Below are 18,351 nucleotides of genomic sequence, written 5' to 3' on the forward strand. Positions count from 1 at the left end.
GAGAGAGAACTGGAAAATGTTATTGTATAATCATCCATATATATTGCACATGTTAAAAAACAAAGCGAGGACTGATTGGATAGTCAACTAAAAGAGAAAGAGATATGCATTTTAAAAGACTTCTCATAACCACTCAGATTTGTCCTATATTTATACACATGCAATATGTGAATGGATAATCAATAAATATTAACCAATGGCAACTCAGACTTAGTAGAGGAATATTTTTAAAGGGACTCTCCAAGCTCTAGTACTTTTTACAATCTAAACAACATGTTTCATTTTCAAGTAATATGAAATAACTCTGTTCCTGGAGTTGTTTTCCAACACAACCATTTCATCACATTCCATTTTTTAAACCACCCATTCCAAAAAACCTACCTTACAAATCTAGCGAGAAATCAAACTACTAAAAGTATACAAATAATTAAGAAGTTATTTCTAGAAAACAAAAAAACTAATAAAATATGAAATATATAAATGCAAAAACTGTAGGTAACCTTATTTTATCTATTTAGATGGGTATGAAGACTATACCTATTAAAATATAACTTTCCATATTTTAAAATAAGCACAAACTTGATATGAAAAAGAAATCCTAATCTTAGGAAAGCACCATGTGGCATTTTTTAACTTTACTACCACTTTGTTGACTCTTTGTCCCAGAGCAGATCACCTCCAACATTAGTACTCTGACCTTCTAGAGAACTGACAGATAAAGTTTATAGTGAGAAAAAAATGAGCTTTTATGGGTTTCCAAAAGGGAATTCTCATGACACTAAAAGCCATATAATAATATTGATTTGATAACCAATTTTTTTACTGCCCAATTACAGACTTAAGATTTCTAGAAAAATATCCAAGTGAAATTTGACATAAAATACAGTAAAAAATTGTCTTGAGCTCATGACAAACAGTCTGGAATCTCTTTACAAACTTTAAAAATACATATAAAACGATTTTTAAAATCAGGTCTTCTTTAAAGTGTTGAGAATCCCAAGATTTACCTTATACCTTGGGCCTGACTGACCCTCCTCCTGATACATTTGTCAAAAATCAATTCAGTTATAGCTTGTACCTTTCTGAGAAAATAATTTCCAGGCCTGTTTCTAGTTTCCTTCCATCCTAAAGGCAAATGTACAATGTACAGAAACAAGGATTGTTTTCTTGTAAAACCATCTTCAAAAATCAATTAGAATACTCAAAATATTCTATTCTCACAAATGAAAATAAGTTGCTTACTGGAATGACAGTCTTCCATTTCACTGCCTTAAAAATTAAGCTGGCATGGATAATAAAAGTGTTTTCTGACTGGATATGCTTGGCATTCAAATGTTTTTAAAACAAATACTAATCCACAATTAGATTTCACAGGCACAATCTATAGAAAATAGGATTCTTTTTTATTTTCTGAGAGAAATATTAATGATTTGTTACCATAAAAGTTATAATAACAATGCCATGGTTTGGATAAACTTATAAACAAACCTGTACATGAATGTTTTGTATCCTTTTCAGCCTAATCTCTACTATTCATTCACTCAGCAAATACTTATTGTGCCTACTAAGTGCCTGCTCATCATTGTTCTGCATGCTTGGGGACAAATTAAGTAACAAACCAAATGGTATTCTTATCACAAACAATTTCTTTCTAGTTGGAGTGAAAAGACCATCATCAAGTTAAATGTATGTCAGATGAGGGTACCTATAAAGAAAAATAACACAGGGTAACAGAGGATAGGGGCTACTGAGAGCTGGTGTGAGGAGGTTATTTGATACAGCGTTGTGAGAAAACATCTTGCTGATAATGAGATGACATCTGAACAGAAATCAGAAGAAGGGGCGAGGGGATTGGGGAGTATGTAGATCTGGATCTAAGCAACAGGCACAGCAAGACCCTGATAGGCATATGCTTGGTATGTGCAAAGAGTAGGAAAACATAAACACAAAACATAAACAAATTTGCTTTATTCAACAAGCATTTATTAATTATTACATTCTAAAAATTAAACTGTTTTGTGATATTATGATGACCCAAATACAGTCTTGGGTCTCAGGCCTTGATATAACTTCAATACAGAATGATAAATGTAGAACATTTGAGCAGGGTCTCAAAGAGGGACCAATAGTAAGTTATACGAATAGTTCAAGAAGGTGAACCAAGAGCCCAGGAAATACAGAATTGAGGAAATGTGGCAGACATTATTGGCTCACATAACTATTCAAATTCTCCTTTTGCTTCCTTCTAGAATTCAAGCTAAAATATTTGAAATATTTGATCGCCCAGGTGCAGCGAGTGGGAGCATGTTCCACAATCCACCAAAATGGTATGGCTGGAAGGCAGACTCAAAATTGGAAAGCACCTTCTATTGGGAGCCAGAACTCTGCTGCACACCTCTAAGCAAATCAGCAGGTCACAGGGCATCTGACCCACGCCAGGCCTCTGGTATCAGACCCTCCTTCCAAGCTCTGTTGCCTCCAGCCTCGCTTATCATCTTCAACAGGAGCTACTCATCAGCCTTCTAACTGATCTCCCTACCTGTAGCTACATTTAACGTCTTCCATTCTTCCTCTGAAATTTATAGGTACCTTGATGTCACTTTTCCACTCAAAAACCTATACTTTTTCTATGAAATAAAGAAAATTATTTAACAAGAAATAAGACCCCTTACAATTTGGTTCCAAGCTCCATTCTAGCCTCAATTTCTGTCACTCCCACAGACACACTATTACTCTAAATACTAAAGAAACCATTCTATTTCATCAAACACTCCATACACATTCCTATCTGCGAGTACTGCTCCTGCTATTTCTCCTCTCTGAAACCTTTTGCCTTCATGACCTGTCAAATTCCTACATATAGTTCAAGACGCCATTCAAATTTCATGCCATCCGTGAAGACTTAGTCAATTACTCACCCATACTGAGCTAGTCAGAAGTAATTACACCTTCCTCTATAGTGCCCTAAATTTTGCTTTTACCCCATTTAGAGCAGTCACCACAATCCCTCTTATACTATAGTTATACAGTGTATGTGTGTGTGTCTCCCAACCAGATCTCAATTTCTTGGCAGCAAGGTTTATGTACAATTCATGTTTGTAACTACTCATAACCCAGCAAAATGCCTTGTATACAATATTCAGTTAATGCATTCTGAATTCTCATCAACAGGCTATAATTAAGTCACTATCTTATGAGGAATAAAACAAAAGAGGTATTCCTGAATTTGAAAATTACAGTGTCATCACAAATTGAATTGTTCAGGTATTACTATGGTATTCAGATCTTCAAGTAAATACTAAATCACAGCCAGTATCATTGAATAGAAAGATAAAGACAGTAAAAAATAAAGTGTGAGTGTTTATTGGACAGCATGAAATACAGAGGAATGGAGAAATGCAAAGCATAAAGCTACCCATATTAGAAGCATTATCAAGCGATACTTATTTAACAAACATTTACTAAGTGCATACTGTGAGTCAGATACTATACTGATCACTGAGAATAAAGGTGAAAATAGTGAGGGACGGCTCATATTTTACATGCACTTTTTTAAGTGCAAAGTGTTGACCTTTATTACTTCCAAAAGTACGAGCAAAAAATCTGCTTAAGGGCCAAATAAAACTACCAATACCCAATTCTGAGTTCAAATCTAGGAAACTATTTTGCCTACATTGTGATTATGTAAGAACCCTTCTCCTAGGACTGCTTCTGAATGTTAAAAGAGCTTTCTTTATTACTAGTGACTATAAACTGCTCAGATAGAAAATTTGAGTTCCAGACACTTGAATACATTCCCTGTTTTGAATTAAGTTCTATCCATGCACAGACTGTTTTAGTAATTAAGGTACCAACAACCCTGCCATCATGAATGAAAAGAGAGGAATTTATTAAAATAGGAATTTATAATATATGGGGGATGTTGTATGGGAGATAGTAGATTGTTGTTCATTTTGTCCTCTGAGGTTAAAATAACAGAAACTGAATGGAAATACAATAAAGAGAATTTAAGTCAGACACTGGAGGAGTTGTAAGTTACTGATTCCTACCAAGTCTGAGCCGTTCCTTCTGCAGATTTTAAATGAAGACGTAGTCTGCATCCTTCTAAGACAGTCAAGGGCACAACAAGCAGATGTAAAGATGACCTCTTAAGATTTCCTTTGGACATGAAATTCTATCGTGCATAACCATTTGCTTGTGAATTAAAAAGTATAAAGCTGACCCTCTAAGAATTTAAAAACATATATACTCAAATGTCAACTAATGCAAAATCTGATTTAATATGTCCTTAGCCATATGATGCTTCCAAGGATCTATAAATCAGCATCAGTAATATAAATTATCAAATGACCTGTTTGCCTTTGGAAAAAATAAATTCCAATTGCCTATTTCTTTAAAAACTAAGGTCCTAACATATGAGTACTACAAAATATCTTTGTTTAAACAATAGTCTATGCATAGAGTTAAGAGCAATCATATTTCTTACTTACTCATGGAAGACCCAGCCCCCAAAAAACATTGGTACTAAACCATTTTGAGGACCTTCCTTTTTTTCAAAACAACCTGGACATTATTACACTGATGTCCCCTTAGCAATAACAAGCAATTCTACAAAATTTAGTCCACAAACCCTCACAAATTAAAAATATTACAATATCCTTTCAATGTATAAATGATTTATACCCATTATATTAACAAATGTATTTCTTAATATTCATTCATTCATTCAAGAAGGGATTATTCAGGTTCAACATGTAGGCACTATACTAAGCATAAAGATACAAAGATGACTCAATTACAGTTCCTATCCTCAGACACAGAAACATAACAACACCAACACATATGCACTAACTGTTCAAAAGACAACCAATAGCAAGTTACTATATAAACCAAGTATCCAGAGAGTTTCAAAAGTCCAAACAACTAACTGTACAAAAGAATTAAGGAAGTACAGCAGATAACTTTAGGATGGCTCATTCAACACTCATTCTAATTCCCATTCTCCCTGCCTTCCTCCAAAAGAGGCTAGAAAGCGAAAACACTTATTACCTCACTCTAGAGGTGGTTATATGGGACATACTTTTGACCAATGAGAATTAGACAGAAGTCCCTGTGAGTAAACATCCCTTTCTAAAGAAAAAGAGAAAGTATCCATGGGAAGAAAGTTTCTGAGCTCGCCCTTTGTTCTTCCTGCTTGAAAGTGAAATAAGAGGCAAAAGTAACATGCTAAGGATGGTGGGGAAGTTAGACACTACCTGGATCCCTGATAGTATCAGTTACCTGTGAACTAACTGCCTTCTGATTCTTATGAGACAAATAAAACCCTAACTCATTTAAATCAATGTCAGTAAGATTTTCTACTACTTGGAGCCAGAGGCATTTTTACCATTAAAATAGGAGATACTTGAGTTAGACTCTTTATGGTTCCTCTTTTCTTAAGCTGTAATCCAGTCCTTCCTAGCTAGAAAAAAACAAAAGAATTTTGAATTTACACTTCTACGATTTTCTGTAATCTGAATTCCTTTGATAAACATGGTCAAATTCCTCCATAAAAATCCATTTGTTGCATAGTTATTACAAGATTTCTATTTTCTTAAGTGGAACTTTCAATCCCTCAAATCTATTAAAATAACATTTTTCTATAAGTATGGTATATATCATTCATATATATAATACACATATATAAGTAAATAGCTGAAGGTTAGGAAGAAAGGAGAAAAGGAGAATGGGGGAGAGAAAAAGGGAAGGTATCTAATTTGTGTGAAAGTGTAAGCTATGCTTTTCAATTTTGTGAGCACCTTAGTTAAGTGGCTTAAGAATAAATGAAAGGCTGGGCGCAGTGACTCACGCCTGTAATCCCAGCACTTTGGGAGGCTAAGGCAGGCGGATCACCTGAGGTTAGGAGTTCGAGACAAGCCTGATCAACATAGAGAAACCCTGTCTCTACTAAAAATACAATATTAGCCAGGCATGGTGGCATGTGCCTATAATCCCAGCTACTCAGGAGACTGAGGCAAGAGAATCACTTGAACCTGGGAGGTGGAGGTTGTGGTGAGCCAAGATCGCGCCACTGCACTCCAGCTCTGGTAACAGAGCAAGACTCCATTCAAAATAAATAAATAAATAAATAAATAAATAAATAAAATGAGAGATTATAAAACAACAGTATTTTTTAAATAGGAAAGACTCCCACACATACACTTGAAATCAACGATTCTGTTTTAGAAAACTTTTTGAATTTGAAAAATGTATATCCCAACAAATACTTTGTGTCTAATTTATCACTAGCATTATTGTATTATTTAATAATCCATCTATCTCTAGTCATCTCCCTATGGTAATAATAACACAATAATCATTCTCTATGTACGTTTCTCTTGGACAAATTTTAAATGTGTACTATTCTTGGGATTTCTATTGTATAGTGCTGAAAAGATTCATTAATTTCAAACGCCATCAACTCCATACACCACATATACTAGTTCCGCCTTTTTTCTTCAAATATATTCCACTGTGGCCATTCAAAGGAAAATTACACATTCCAATAACATTTGAGTTCCTCTCAGTTACCCTTTCAGTGGTTCAGGGTAATGATAGAGTAAAGAATCATGTTCTTCACAGGCTCTCCTTTTTTTCCCCCCATTTGGTAGAATTTCAACTTCAAATCTCTTATGCCAAAAAGCAGTGGGTAATGTCTAATGCTCTTCTCAAACAGTGGCTTACTTTGGAGGGAAAGAGAGTGAGAGTCAGGAGAAATTACTCATTCCTGCTTCTAAAGGATCTTAGCATATGGGATAAGCAATCTCTTACTCTATTTTCCTAAAATAGAATTACAGAAACATATTAAGTTAGGGGTAGGAGAAGAAAGGAAAACAAATAAGAATTAGAAACCTTTCAACTCTGGGTATAGGTAATTCCTCACAGAGTGAAATTACTGAGTTATCTAGCCTAAATTCTCACGAAGATAAGTCAAAAAATCCACATATTCATAAAACCTGTAGTTTATATATTCCTTACCATCAGTCACAGGGAGAGACTTCCTCTGTAAAACAGAATAATGCTACCTTCTTTTTCCTGAAACTCTAAGAATGGGATAAATAAGGATAATAACTATAGTCACATAACATAAATGCTTTCATTTTAAAAGCAGTATTCAAAGACAATCTATGAAAATCCATGTGATATAAAAAAATTCAGAGAACGACAAATCTCCCTTGTTTATAATATCATCTCAACTTCAATTTCATTTTCAGTTATCTCCTTTCAAAAATATATATCTGGGGTCCTTATATGATATGAAGTCCGTTTTCTAAGGCTCACTTTTATTTGGTTATCTTTTTAGGTGCACTAAAGATTGAGTTTACAATAAACTGAACAGACAGCGTACAAAAGGCTTTTAGAACTATACCATATGGTCCAGGGAAGGGAACAATCTGGACGATCCCCACTTCAATCTGCAAGCTTGTCCACCTCTATAACACATTATACCACTGTAATAAAATATTAAGATGGAAATGTAAAAGCTAAAATAGTCTATTTTTAGCATTACCAGGCAACCACACTTCCAAAAATTTACTGATAAACTTAATAAACATTTACTTTAATTTACATTCTGAGATTTTGGTATGCAACACCAGGCATACAAACGTAGACCACCATTCAATAGAAACAATATTTCAGCAGGGCTATGTGTGGGTATTCAACTTACGCTTCAGAAATTTAGAAGGAAAAAAAAAAAAACACTTTTACAGGGGCATATTGGCAGAGGCTGATGTAACAGATGACACATTCTTGGAAATCAAATAAAAGCAATAGGGAAATACCCATTGTTGCCTGGTGAAGGCCTAATCACATGGACACAGCTGGAACCAATGTAGATCATTCATTAATAAAATCGTATTGTAGTAGCCACTTTTTGATGCATTTCAAGTGCTGCTTTAGCCAAATCCCTGTATTTCTTTGTTCAGTGTTAGTAAGATTGTTTTAATGGGAAATATGAGAAGATTTAGGACAGGGGAAAAAAAAAAAAACCTGTTCTCATGCTAAAAATGAAGCTAACTCAAAAAGCTAAATGTCACTTTACCTTGCAATCTACTTACACTATCAGCAGCTTAAAATATGCAGTGTAAACCTAAAAAGGAGGAACTCATATGGTACTATAGATAAAAAGTGAGCAGCGTGAGATGCCATAGAAAACACATGAAATACTTGTAAAAGTATTCTACAGAATAATACGTCAGAGGGTGGGAGAAACTAAAATGTATCAAAAATTAAGAGGAAATTAACATGTACCCTTTCATGCAATACTATCTATTGAATTTTGACACTAAAGTATGTACCATATGCTTAAGGGAAGATTACTCATATTTAGACCACATAAACTTAAAAATTGCTACTTGTTATTACATTACCAATATTTGATATCAAACAAGACATTCAAACCATCTTCCCGACAGTCATGTTTGAAATCTATATTGACATTCAAATGAAATGAAGTACTAGTTATAATTATAAACTTAGTACTTAATATAGTAAAATCCTAGTTAAAACAATCAACGGTATTTATTCAATTTTGCTGTTATCTCTTAATAAATGTGTTTCTCCGTGTTTTTACAAATATAATGATTAAGTTACTATATTATGTTCCTTAAAAATATATAATGTCAAACTAAAAAGATATAATAGCTTTGCTATGTGTTCTCAATTAAAACTATACAATTTATTGTCTATAAATTCTATTCTACAAAAATGAAAAACTCAACCGTATTTACCAAAAAACTGCTTAAACATTATGGCTCTTAAATATTTCTCCTATGCCTCTGTGTGTAGTTAGAATAAAGAAATAAATAGAACAATTCACATTGTCCTAAATCACTGAAAGATATATTCTTACCACAGAAAAATAAAGGGCTTCACTGCAAATAAAAATTAAAGCACTGCAGAAAGTGTATTTAAAGTCACTGAATAGTGGTTAATATGCAATAAACATTATTCAGTATACACAGAATGAAAGAGGCTTGTGTGTGTATGTTATCTTTACTCGCTAATGTTAACATTATCAGACCTTGCCATAGGGGATTCAAGACAGTCATGAACTTAACTGGATCAAGTGAAAAAAGTTTCACTGGCATTCCTTCACAAAACTCTCAGAATTCAGAAGTTTAAAATGTTGACCTAAAGATTCAATTCATATAACTTAACAGGCATCCCACCCAGATTCATTTTGGTAGCTCTGCATAAAAAAAGCCACTTTGCAAGTTTAAAAAGATAGCATTGGGAGCAATGGGGAATTGTAGCATTTATTACATGTGCCTTATGCATAAAAAGCAATTGGAGTATTTGTTTGTTTTGCTAAAGTAGTGAACCAACATATTGCTGAGTCTGTTCGGAATGAGAGAAAACAACAGGTGAGTTTATTTAATGCATACTGCTGATACACCTTTGTTTTACAAATCCTTTTAATAATTTTAAAGCGTTTTCTAAATTAAAAATAAATCCCCAGAAAAGAAACAACTGTTAGATTGCACAATTTTATCTTACAGTACCCATAATAGATATATTTCCCAGTATATATGGCATATAAAAACGTTTCACATTAATAATTCAAACACGAGCCACGGTTTGCTTCCTTTTCAGTCACATTTGTTACACTGTTACAAAAATACATGAGTTTTTCTTCTCAAAGTAATTTTCTTATTGCCAAAAATCATTGACAATTTTTTAAATAAAGATCAGTCAAAATAATATCAATCTCCTCCTATAAAAACATATTCTGCCTATTAACTATTCTTATATTGATTGCAAAACTAATTTTTAAAATAGATCACTCTAAAAATTCTAATTTTAAAAATAGATCACTAGAAAGTAAATCATTTGTCTTGCTTAATACAACAGAAAACATATTTACATTGTGAGAAACATTCTACGAAATTTCATAGAATGCTTGCTCATAGTGAAAATCCAGTCTCCTGCTCAAATCATCTCTATTTAAAACTCATTATGCCACATTTTCACACTCCTAATGGTAGGGCACTAACTATAACTTTGTGAGAATTGGTAAACTTAAAAACACTTCTGTGTTTTACGTTGCATTTTTTATTTCAAAGGAAAAATATTTTAAATGCACATCCTTTATTTTAACGGAAGTTCACTTGCTTATCTACCAAGACTTATCAGACATTCTAAGAGTATTCAATTTGTAAAAGATATGAACTGACATTGAATTTCAGACAAAAATAGAAAACAATGGCAGACATTTTGGTCTCAACAAGAGATATCTTGGCATAAAAATCCATATAATACAGGCAAATAATACTCAGAAGTTTACATTCAAATAATAAATTCTGAAGCAGACAAGATTCCAACCAATCAAAAATACTGTGTCAACATGACCAAAGTTAGCAATAGTAGCAAAAATGCAACTGTAAAGAAAATACCTAAGAGAGTGGAAAAGGCAAATTTAACACCAACTTCTATAAGGAACAAAGCCATTTACTAAACGTGGAAGTTGTAAAGGGAATGATATTTCTATTTCAGAAAAAAAATATTTATTTTCACAATGGTGGTCTGTGTGAAGAAAGAGGAAGAGAAGAGGGGGAAAAAACAGTCTAAGTGGGACATACTAAGGCTGCCTGCCTTCCTTCGGTGATGCTGTGAGGGTAGACCCTCCGCCTTACAAAAACCACTGCCAGAACCAAGCTACACAAAACATTTTGGCTGTAAGCCTATAACAGTGCCAGGCTGTTTTTCATTTTTGTGCTAGACTCCCTCAATTGAGACAGTGTGGGATTGTCACTTTGATGCACATAGAGAACAAAGAATAATATAGTTTGGGGGGGATTTTCTTGCCCCTTTAAAGTCAGGTTAGCATTTTGTTTTCTTTGACAGGTCTTGCAAAGACCCAAGAAACAAAGTTATGCCGAAGAATGCATTAACTGCCTAACAAAATTAATGTCAAGTACAATACTGTCAACAGTTTAAAAGCCATGTGAGAGATTAACATTTTTTAAAAGCAGACTTAAAAAGGGTCCAAGTCATATAGTTACCTGTTTAAGAGGCCAGAGACCAAGAAATACATGATTCACAACCACCTAATCTTATTTAAAATCTGATGCCACAAAGGCAGACCATAAAATCCAGCCAAAAAAAAAAAAGTAGTATTATAATTTTTAGGTCACTATTCAGAGACAACTGTGTCACCTGCTATTCTGACCTTGATTTCTCTAAAATTAAATAATGTGATGAAAAGATTATAACATTAAAATCTGAATACTTTAAGCCTTCACAGAGAAAGAAGTGATAAGTGATCAAAAATGTTTAAAGAATTAAACCACAAATCATCGAAAAAGTTGCCACAGACACAAACAGGAAAACCGTCTCTTCAATCCTATTCAATTCTGTACTAGAAGTGAAGCTAACACAAATGAGAAAGCCGAGTATGTGCTGCTGTAACCTTCAACTAAATATATTATCTGAATCTGGTGACTAAAAGACACCAATAAGCCATTAGCTCCTAGATGTATGACCTTTTATCTTTCTAATGCACAAGGTAAGTAAAGGTAGAGGTCCATTTTCTACAAACCAAATGAAAAGAAAGAAGGAACTGTGACAAGCTCAGATCCCATGCTGGCATATTTTACACTAAGCTCAGCATCATCTAGAAGCAGTATGCTTCTCCCTGCCAATCACAGGGGAAAAAAGTTGTGCAACTAATACAGTGTTGATAAATAGCACCAAACGTCTACTAGTCCTTTCCTCCTGCATACTGCCATTGAATCAGCTGTTAAAAGAAGACCAATAGCTGTTACAGAAATAGCAAGAACTAAAGCACTTGCCTCAGATGTTATACATGGAGATATGGAGCATTTACCACCTGAGCCTATCTTATTTCTGGCAAAATGATCCCCTGCCCAATTTTGTTCATGGCCACAGAATCTGATAACAAGTCACGATCCGTGTTGAGAAAGGCAGTGGGGGAGTGAGAACATGGGGAAGGAATCAAGTGAGAACAGTGGGCAAACTTCAAACAATATACACGCTTCTCTTATTATTCAAATTAGTGCCCATGCACAGCACTTCAGGATGACAAAAGCTGTGTTAAAGGGCTCAGGTACAATGATTTACTTTGGGTGGTAAGGGTAAGTCTGCCATGTAATTAAAGAATGCATTATTTTGCTCCTCACTGCTCGCCTTTTACATTTCTTTTTTCTCTAGGACATACTGCTGATGGCATTACTGCATGGGACACTGATAGTTGCAGGCAAGGCATTCATGTAGTGCCAAAGTGGTCCAGAGAATGATGTCTGGCTGGCCTTAGTTCAACAAGGAATATGAGGCAAAAACAGAAAACAAAAAGAACGAAAGGTGTAGAAGAAGCCAGGCAATAGACTGTTTTTCTGTTTATTAATGGTACCATAAAACAAGGGGAAAATCTGGAAAAAGCAGCCAAGCTAACTCAATTACAAAGAAAGATTAAAGGAGTTAAACGTCTATAACTTGGCTGACAACCAAGGAACAATATGAGAGCTGTCCACAACTCTCCAAAGAATATACATAAAAAGAAAAGTAGAGAATTATTATCTACTATAGATGTATGAATACATGAAATAATAATGAGATAAAAATAAAGAAATCTGACTTTAAGCAGCAGGGAAATAACCTGGTGAAACTTAAAAAAGGCTGCCTCCTTCTCTTTAGAAATATCAATCATCTTACTGACCCACACTGCAGTAAACGAGACATGATAGAAAATGCCCACATACTGTCAGAGGACTGAATTGATGGAGATATAAAAATGAAGTCCCATCTGCTTACCTGATTATCCAGATATACTGATGTCCCTTTACATATGTCCAATCTGGCTAATGCAGAGATACCTGTAAGATCACAAAAGACATAGTTAGTACCTTCAAAATAAACCCAGCCTGAATTCTCAATCTTGAGCTGGTCAAGAGTTAATTTGGATGATCTAGTCTGGTTCTTGGATATTCCAAGATAGGAGAAGAATGTGCAAGAACAGAAATGTTCAGAGTGATTCTAAGGTTATTCTTAATTAATAAGAGATTTTCAGTCTCTGCAGAGATTTTCCAAATCATTTGTAACTTAATAATAATAATAATTCAGATTAGAGGTCTTTAGCCTTGGTCATTGGATGGCCTTCAGGAATCTATGCTCTCCTGAATGATATACGTAAAATTGGTGGGTTTATGTAAATAAGTATCTCTGGGAGAAGGTCAATAGTTTGTCAGATTTGCCAAAAGGTCCATAGTCCAAAAAACTGTCAAGAACCTCTGCTGAGGCTTGCCTAACATCTCAGAGGCAGGTTGGAATGCATATGGATGAGCATTCCAGGTTTGGGGGTTCCCCCCTGGGAAACACAGACACTTGCAGATCTGGGGTAAATACCTTAAGAATACTACTTTCTGGGAGAGCAATACATCAGGTTTAAACTGTTGCTTAACTCACACAGTCCTGTGATCCCTGTAAGCCATGAACAGTCTTGAAGAGAACTAACATGTTACCATATATACCCAAGGGTGCCTATCATGACTTTTCCTGTTCTGTGTATATTAAAGTCAGGATTCCTAGGAATATCAATTCTGACAGGGCCAGAACTCACACTGTAACTCATCCAAAAAGGACCATTTATGACAAGAAAAAACAAGGTGTGATCAAATCAATAGGAAATGTGGCTCTGAAACAGTTTACATAAAAAATTACAGAATCAGCCAAACATATTCATTCTTTCTTTTCATTTGGTTTATAGAAAATGGACCTCTACCTTTACTTATCTTGTGCATTAGAAAATTACCTTTTGTGGTGTCCTGTTTCAAATAATAATCATGTATTGTATACTATCAAAAAATAATGTATTTAGACAATCACTTTCTGGGTATCTACCATGCATTGCACTCAGTGCCGAGGACTCAGCAGTGAATAAGTCAACAAAGCCCTACTCTGCTGGAGCTTTACTTTGGGGAGTGGGAGAAGGATGCAGGGTGACAAACAAGTATATCAGCAACATCATTTCAATTTGTGATACATGATATGAAAAAATAAACACGAAGATGTGACCAAGGCATGAGAGAGCAGTCTATACCCACCCAGCATGTCACAGAAATCTTCACTACAATCTCAGAGTCTGTCAGGGTCTTAAAGCGTTGAGACGAGGAAATGACGTTAGAGACAGCTAGCCAGACCAGTGAATTTCAGAGATGAAGATAGAAGAGCTATTCTAGAAGACAATATCACTACCTCATTATCTCTACACTTCAAAATACATATGCCTCGACTGAATGATAATGTCATGATACAAGCTCTGCTTGTAGAATATAAACCTGAGAACAAGTAAATGAACAGCGTTTCATTATCTCTTTAAAACCTGGCTGACAATACTGTACACTGTGTACCCTTAATATAAAGAACCACATTCTATCCAAATTCTTGTCAAGTTCCATTCTATTAAAATAATTTCATTTTTTGCTTCTACAGATAAATCTGATCAACTTGTGCTGTCAAAGAAAGGGGAGAAGAGGGTACAAGGTAGCCAGCCTCCAAGAGAGCCCCCAATAATCCTCACCTCAAGGAATGCATGCCTTTGTGTAATCCCTTTGCTCATATTGGGGTTGGTCTGAGTGATCAACAGAATGCAGTGGAAGTGACAGTGTCTGTCCTAAAAGATATTAGAGCTTCTTCCTTACTCTCTTGGATCTTCCTGGGGGAAGCCAGCTGCCAGCTGCCACGTTGTGAGGACACTCAAGCCGTCCTAGGGAAAGGTACACAAGGCATCTTGCCAAATAGCCAGAATCAACATAACAGCCATGTGAGAGAGCCATTTTCTAAGCAGATCCTCCAGGCTAGTCGAACTTTCAAATGAATGTCACTCTGGCTGACATCTTGATTGCAGCTCATGAAAGACCAAGAGCCAGAACTACACAGCCTGCACTCCAATCCCTTTCTAGCATGCACTCTAACTTCCTGTATTCACAAAGTTCAAGCTGAAAACATTTCCCAGATGTTCTTGCATCATGCCTTTGGTTGAACCCAGGTTCAACCAAATCCATTCAAGATTTAGAAAGCAGAAATGAGCAAATCAAGGAAGTAGCCAACTACAAATGAGATCAAATTTTGTAGTGAAGGCATTTTGTTCTTCTGAAACAACCATATATGTAGATATGCTACTAAATGATCCCTAGTCTCACAGGCTCTAAGTAGTAAATGGCAGTGGGGTTTCTACCAGAATAGTATCATAGGATGTTTCTCATGGCTTGTGCTGTTCCTTGCTATTCACAGTCAACTTTGGTTCCTTGGCACTTCTGCAAATTAAGTAGCATGTGATGCATTTCTGTATGCAACTCAAACTAGCTGTTGCCTGCAACTAAGAACCCACTCTACATATGCAAATTCTCCTGTCTCATAACACTTTCATTACTATCTCATGGTTGACACTCTTTTCCATTACTAAACCCTCTACCTATACTATGAGTCCTATTCATTTATGCTGTTTCTAGGAACTTGCACTATCCGTCTTCTCCTTTTCTTCTCCACTGGTTTCTTCTTCTTCATCAATAACAGTTCTTCCAACCCTACCAACTATCCCTGTGAAACTTCATAAAATAATAATATAAGCTCGTTGCTTTCACTTCAACTTCCATTCAATACTTGAATTACCACAACTTGGCTTCCTTAGCCATCACTCTACCAAAACCACTATTGCTAAGGCTGGCAAGAACCAATTAGTTATTCTCATTTCTCTCTCTACTAGACTGTGGCATTGGCACTCCTACATACCACACCTCTTTGAAACTTTAATGATAACAAGATTACAAACCTCCAGCCTCAATGAAATAACCTAGCATCCCACCTTCACACATCATCATCACCCATGCCCTCTGCACCTCTACCACCAGAGACATACAACAAATAGGCATACAGAGACCATTTCAAATGCTAACGCTATTCAAATATTATATTTCTTGATGGCCTAACTGCTTAGACAACCAAAAAGACAGATATATGCACTGTAAAAAAAAAAAAAAAAAAAAAAAAACCACAGTGGATTCTATAAGCTATTGATATAGAAATGTATTTCACTATTTTTCAGTTATTTAAGGAAAAATAAATGTTTGGAAGTCAGAGATTCCAAAACAGCAGTGCTACAAAACAAGTGTACGACTTCTTAAAACTAACTTCGCAAAGCTAAAAGTTTATTATTATTTGTTTAACACTTGCAAGCCAGAATATCTACAATTGCCAACCTAAGATAGCATCCCTGAGCCCTCTTGTTTTGAATGTGAGGTTTTCTATGACACCTGTCATCTCACTCACCAGAAGTGATGCTGCTGACTTGATAGGCAGGGGGTGGGAGGGGAGTTGACCCATTCCTTCCTCCCTGCTAAAGCTGAAATCTCTTAAAAGGCTGGCCTCCCAGAATGATGTGGAACAAGCTTCTTTGGTTAGGGGTGTACTCAGCCCTTTTCTTTAAATTGCTCAGAAGACAGAACTTTTCAGAAAACCCACAAAAAAATGGCTTATTTTCATTAATTTGCTTTGTGTTGCCATCATTCATTGTCTTCATTTTTAATTCAGTGATATGTATAGCCAAATGAAATGAAGTAGTCAGTTTTCCTCAATCTGTCTCAGTCTACTCTTCATCTTCTGGGACCCAATTCATGTGATCCTTTAACAACTATTTATTTCACACCAAACTAGTTATCTCCCCAAAGCCTACCAATCTAGCCTCTGGGCATATTTCCTAAATAAAAGCACTAGATCTCTGTAAACCTAAAATTTGCATACTAAAGGAACAAATCAGCTTTCAAAAGGCCTAGTAGTATATAGCAGTTGCTCACCTCTAAGCAGAGTTTAAAATTCATTTCAATTTATTATTTTTTAAAGAAACAGCAATTGACTTTTTCCCTTTGCAAAATACTGTGTTTAATAGGCCTAGTTAAATTAGAGGTGATAGTGTAAAGCAAGTGTTTTAAATTGGTAAATTCTAAACCTTTTAATAAAAGTACATCAGTCAGAAGTTTTAATAAGACTCAGCAGGACAGAGAAGAATTAACGGTCTGTAGGAATCAAAAGGGGGTGATAGGCAATGATAACCTTAAACATTTGCATATGGATTTATAATTTCATTGCTTAAAGGTTAATGAAATTATGTGGTATTTTTCCCACTCTTATCCAGTAAATGATTTCATGCCTTGATTTGTATATACTTACCAACTGAATCATATAAAGAAAAAAAGATTCCTTTATCAATTAATCTACGACATTTTTACTTATACACTTTTGGGTGCACAATTATCATTACCTATTCTAACCAATAACTGGGTCCCCTAAAACAAAATGTAAGGCTTCCAAAGCATCTCAGAAAGAAAAACAAACTCATAATCAGAACTCTGAAAGTACATTAAATTTTTAATGTGATTGCTTTTTTAAAAATTAGATATATTCCTTTATTTACTTTATACTTCAAGTCAACTATTGCTAATTACTTGCTTTTGCCAAATATTAACATAAAATCCACCCTAGAGATTGATGAAGGCATTCAGGATACACTGAGGGTGAAGATGGAGAAATGCAAACAGTCCACCAAAACAAGTAGAACAGGTTAAAACAGTAAAAGGATTCTAGGCCGAAACAATTGTTTTAAAACGTAACAGCATAAAAACAACACACTACTGAGGCCTTGCCTCACTGAGCATCCAGGAGGGTGCAGGGTCAGCTGCTTCACTTAATACCCAGTTCTAAGAAAAAACTGCAAAGAGCCTCACTTAGGCAGAGTGGTGCTTCCTATCCTGGCTGCACGTTAGAATTCCCTGGACAGCTTAAAACAAAAACCTAAAAATCCACACTTAGGCCCATAACCAGAGATTCTGGTTTCATCAATAATTTATAGACACTACTCAGGGTGATTTCTTAGGTGCAACTAGGGTTGAGAAATATGCCAGAAAGCACTGGTTCTCGAAGTGTGGTCCCTGGACCAGTAGCAGCAGCAACAGCAACAGAAAGCATGCTTAAAATGCAAATTCTCAGGCCTCACCCCAGACCTAGTGAACCAGAAACTCTGGAGTGGGGCCCAGTGTTTTAACAAGTCTCTCAGATAATTCTCAGATGCACTAATGTTTGAAAAACACTGCTTTAGAGTAAGAATGGCCTGGTGTTCAATTCTCTCTCCACAATTTACTAGCTACATGACCCTTGGTCAGCTCTCTAAAATTCTTCCCTCACATGCAAAATAAAAGAGTTAGCTACCATTGCTTCAACATCAGATATGTGCCAGGGTATGCCAATAAGTACTTTATATACATTATATAATTTAACCCTTACAACAAGTTTGTCAGATAT

At 35.3% G+C, this 18,351-nt stretch overlaps 1 protein-coding gene across 2 annotated transcripts in view; it reads right to left on the reverse strand.

Moving 5' to 3' along the window:
• GTDC1 (glycosyltransferase-like domain containing 1) overlaps nt 1-18,351 on the reverse strand; it is a 353,921-nt gene that overhangs the window by 284,153 nt on the left and 51,417 nt on the right. The window contains exons 1-2 of one of the 2 annotated variants that reach the window (XM_011935701.1): nt 14,103-14,199; nt 12,814-12,875 (exon numbers count right to left, since the gene is read on the reverse strand). The gene's annotated coding sequence lies outside the window, so the exon portion shown is untranslated. Of the gene's footprint in view, nt 1-12,813; nt 12,876-14,102; nt 14,200-18,351 lie in introns of those variants that run through there. The other variant, XM_011935699.1, reaches the window with a different exon arrangement.

Source organism: Colobus angolensis, unplaced genomic scaffold (assembly GCF_000951035.1).
Source record: "Colobus angolensis palliatus isolate OR3802 unplaced genomic scaffold, Cang.pa_1.0 Scaffold147, whole genome shotgun sequence".
Taxonomy (NCBI): Eukaryota; Metazoa; Chordata; class Mammalia; order Primates; family Cercopithecidae; genus Colobus; species Colobus angolensis.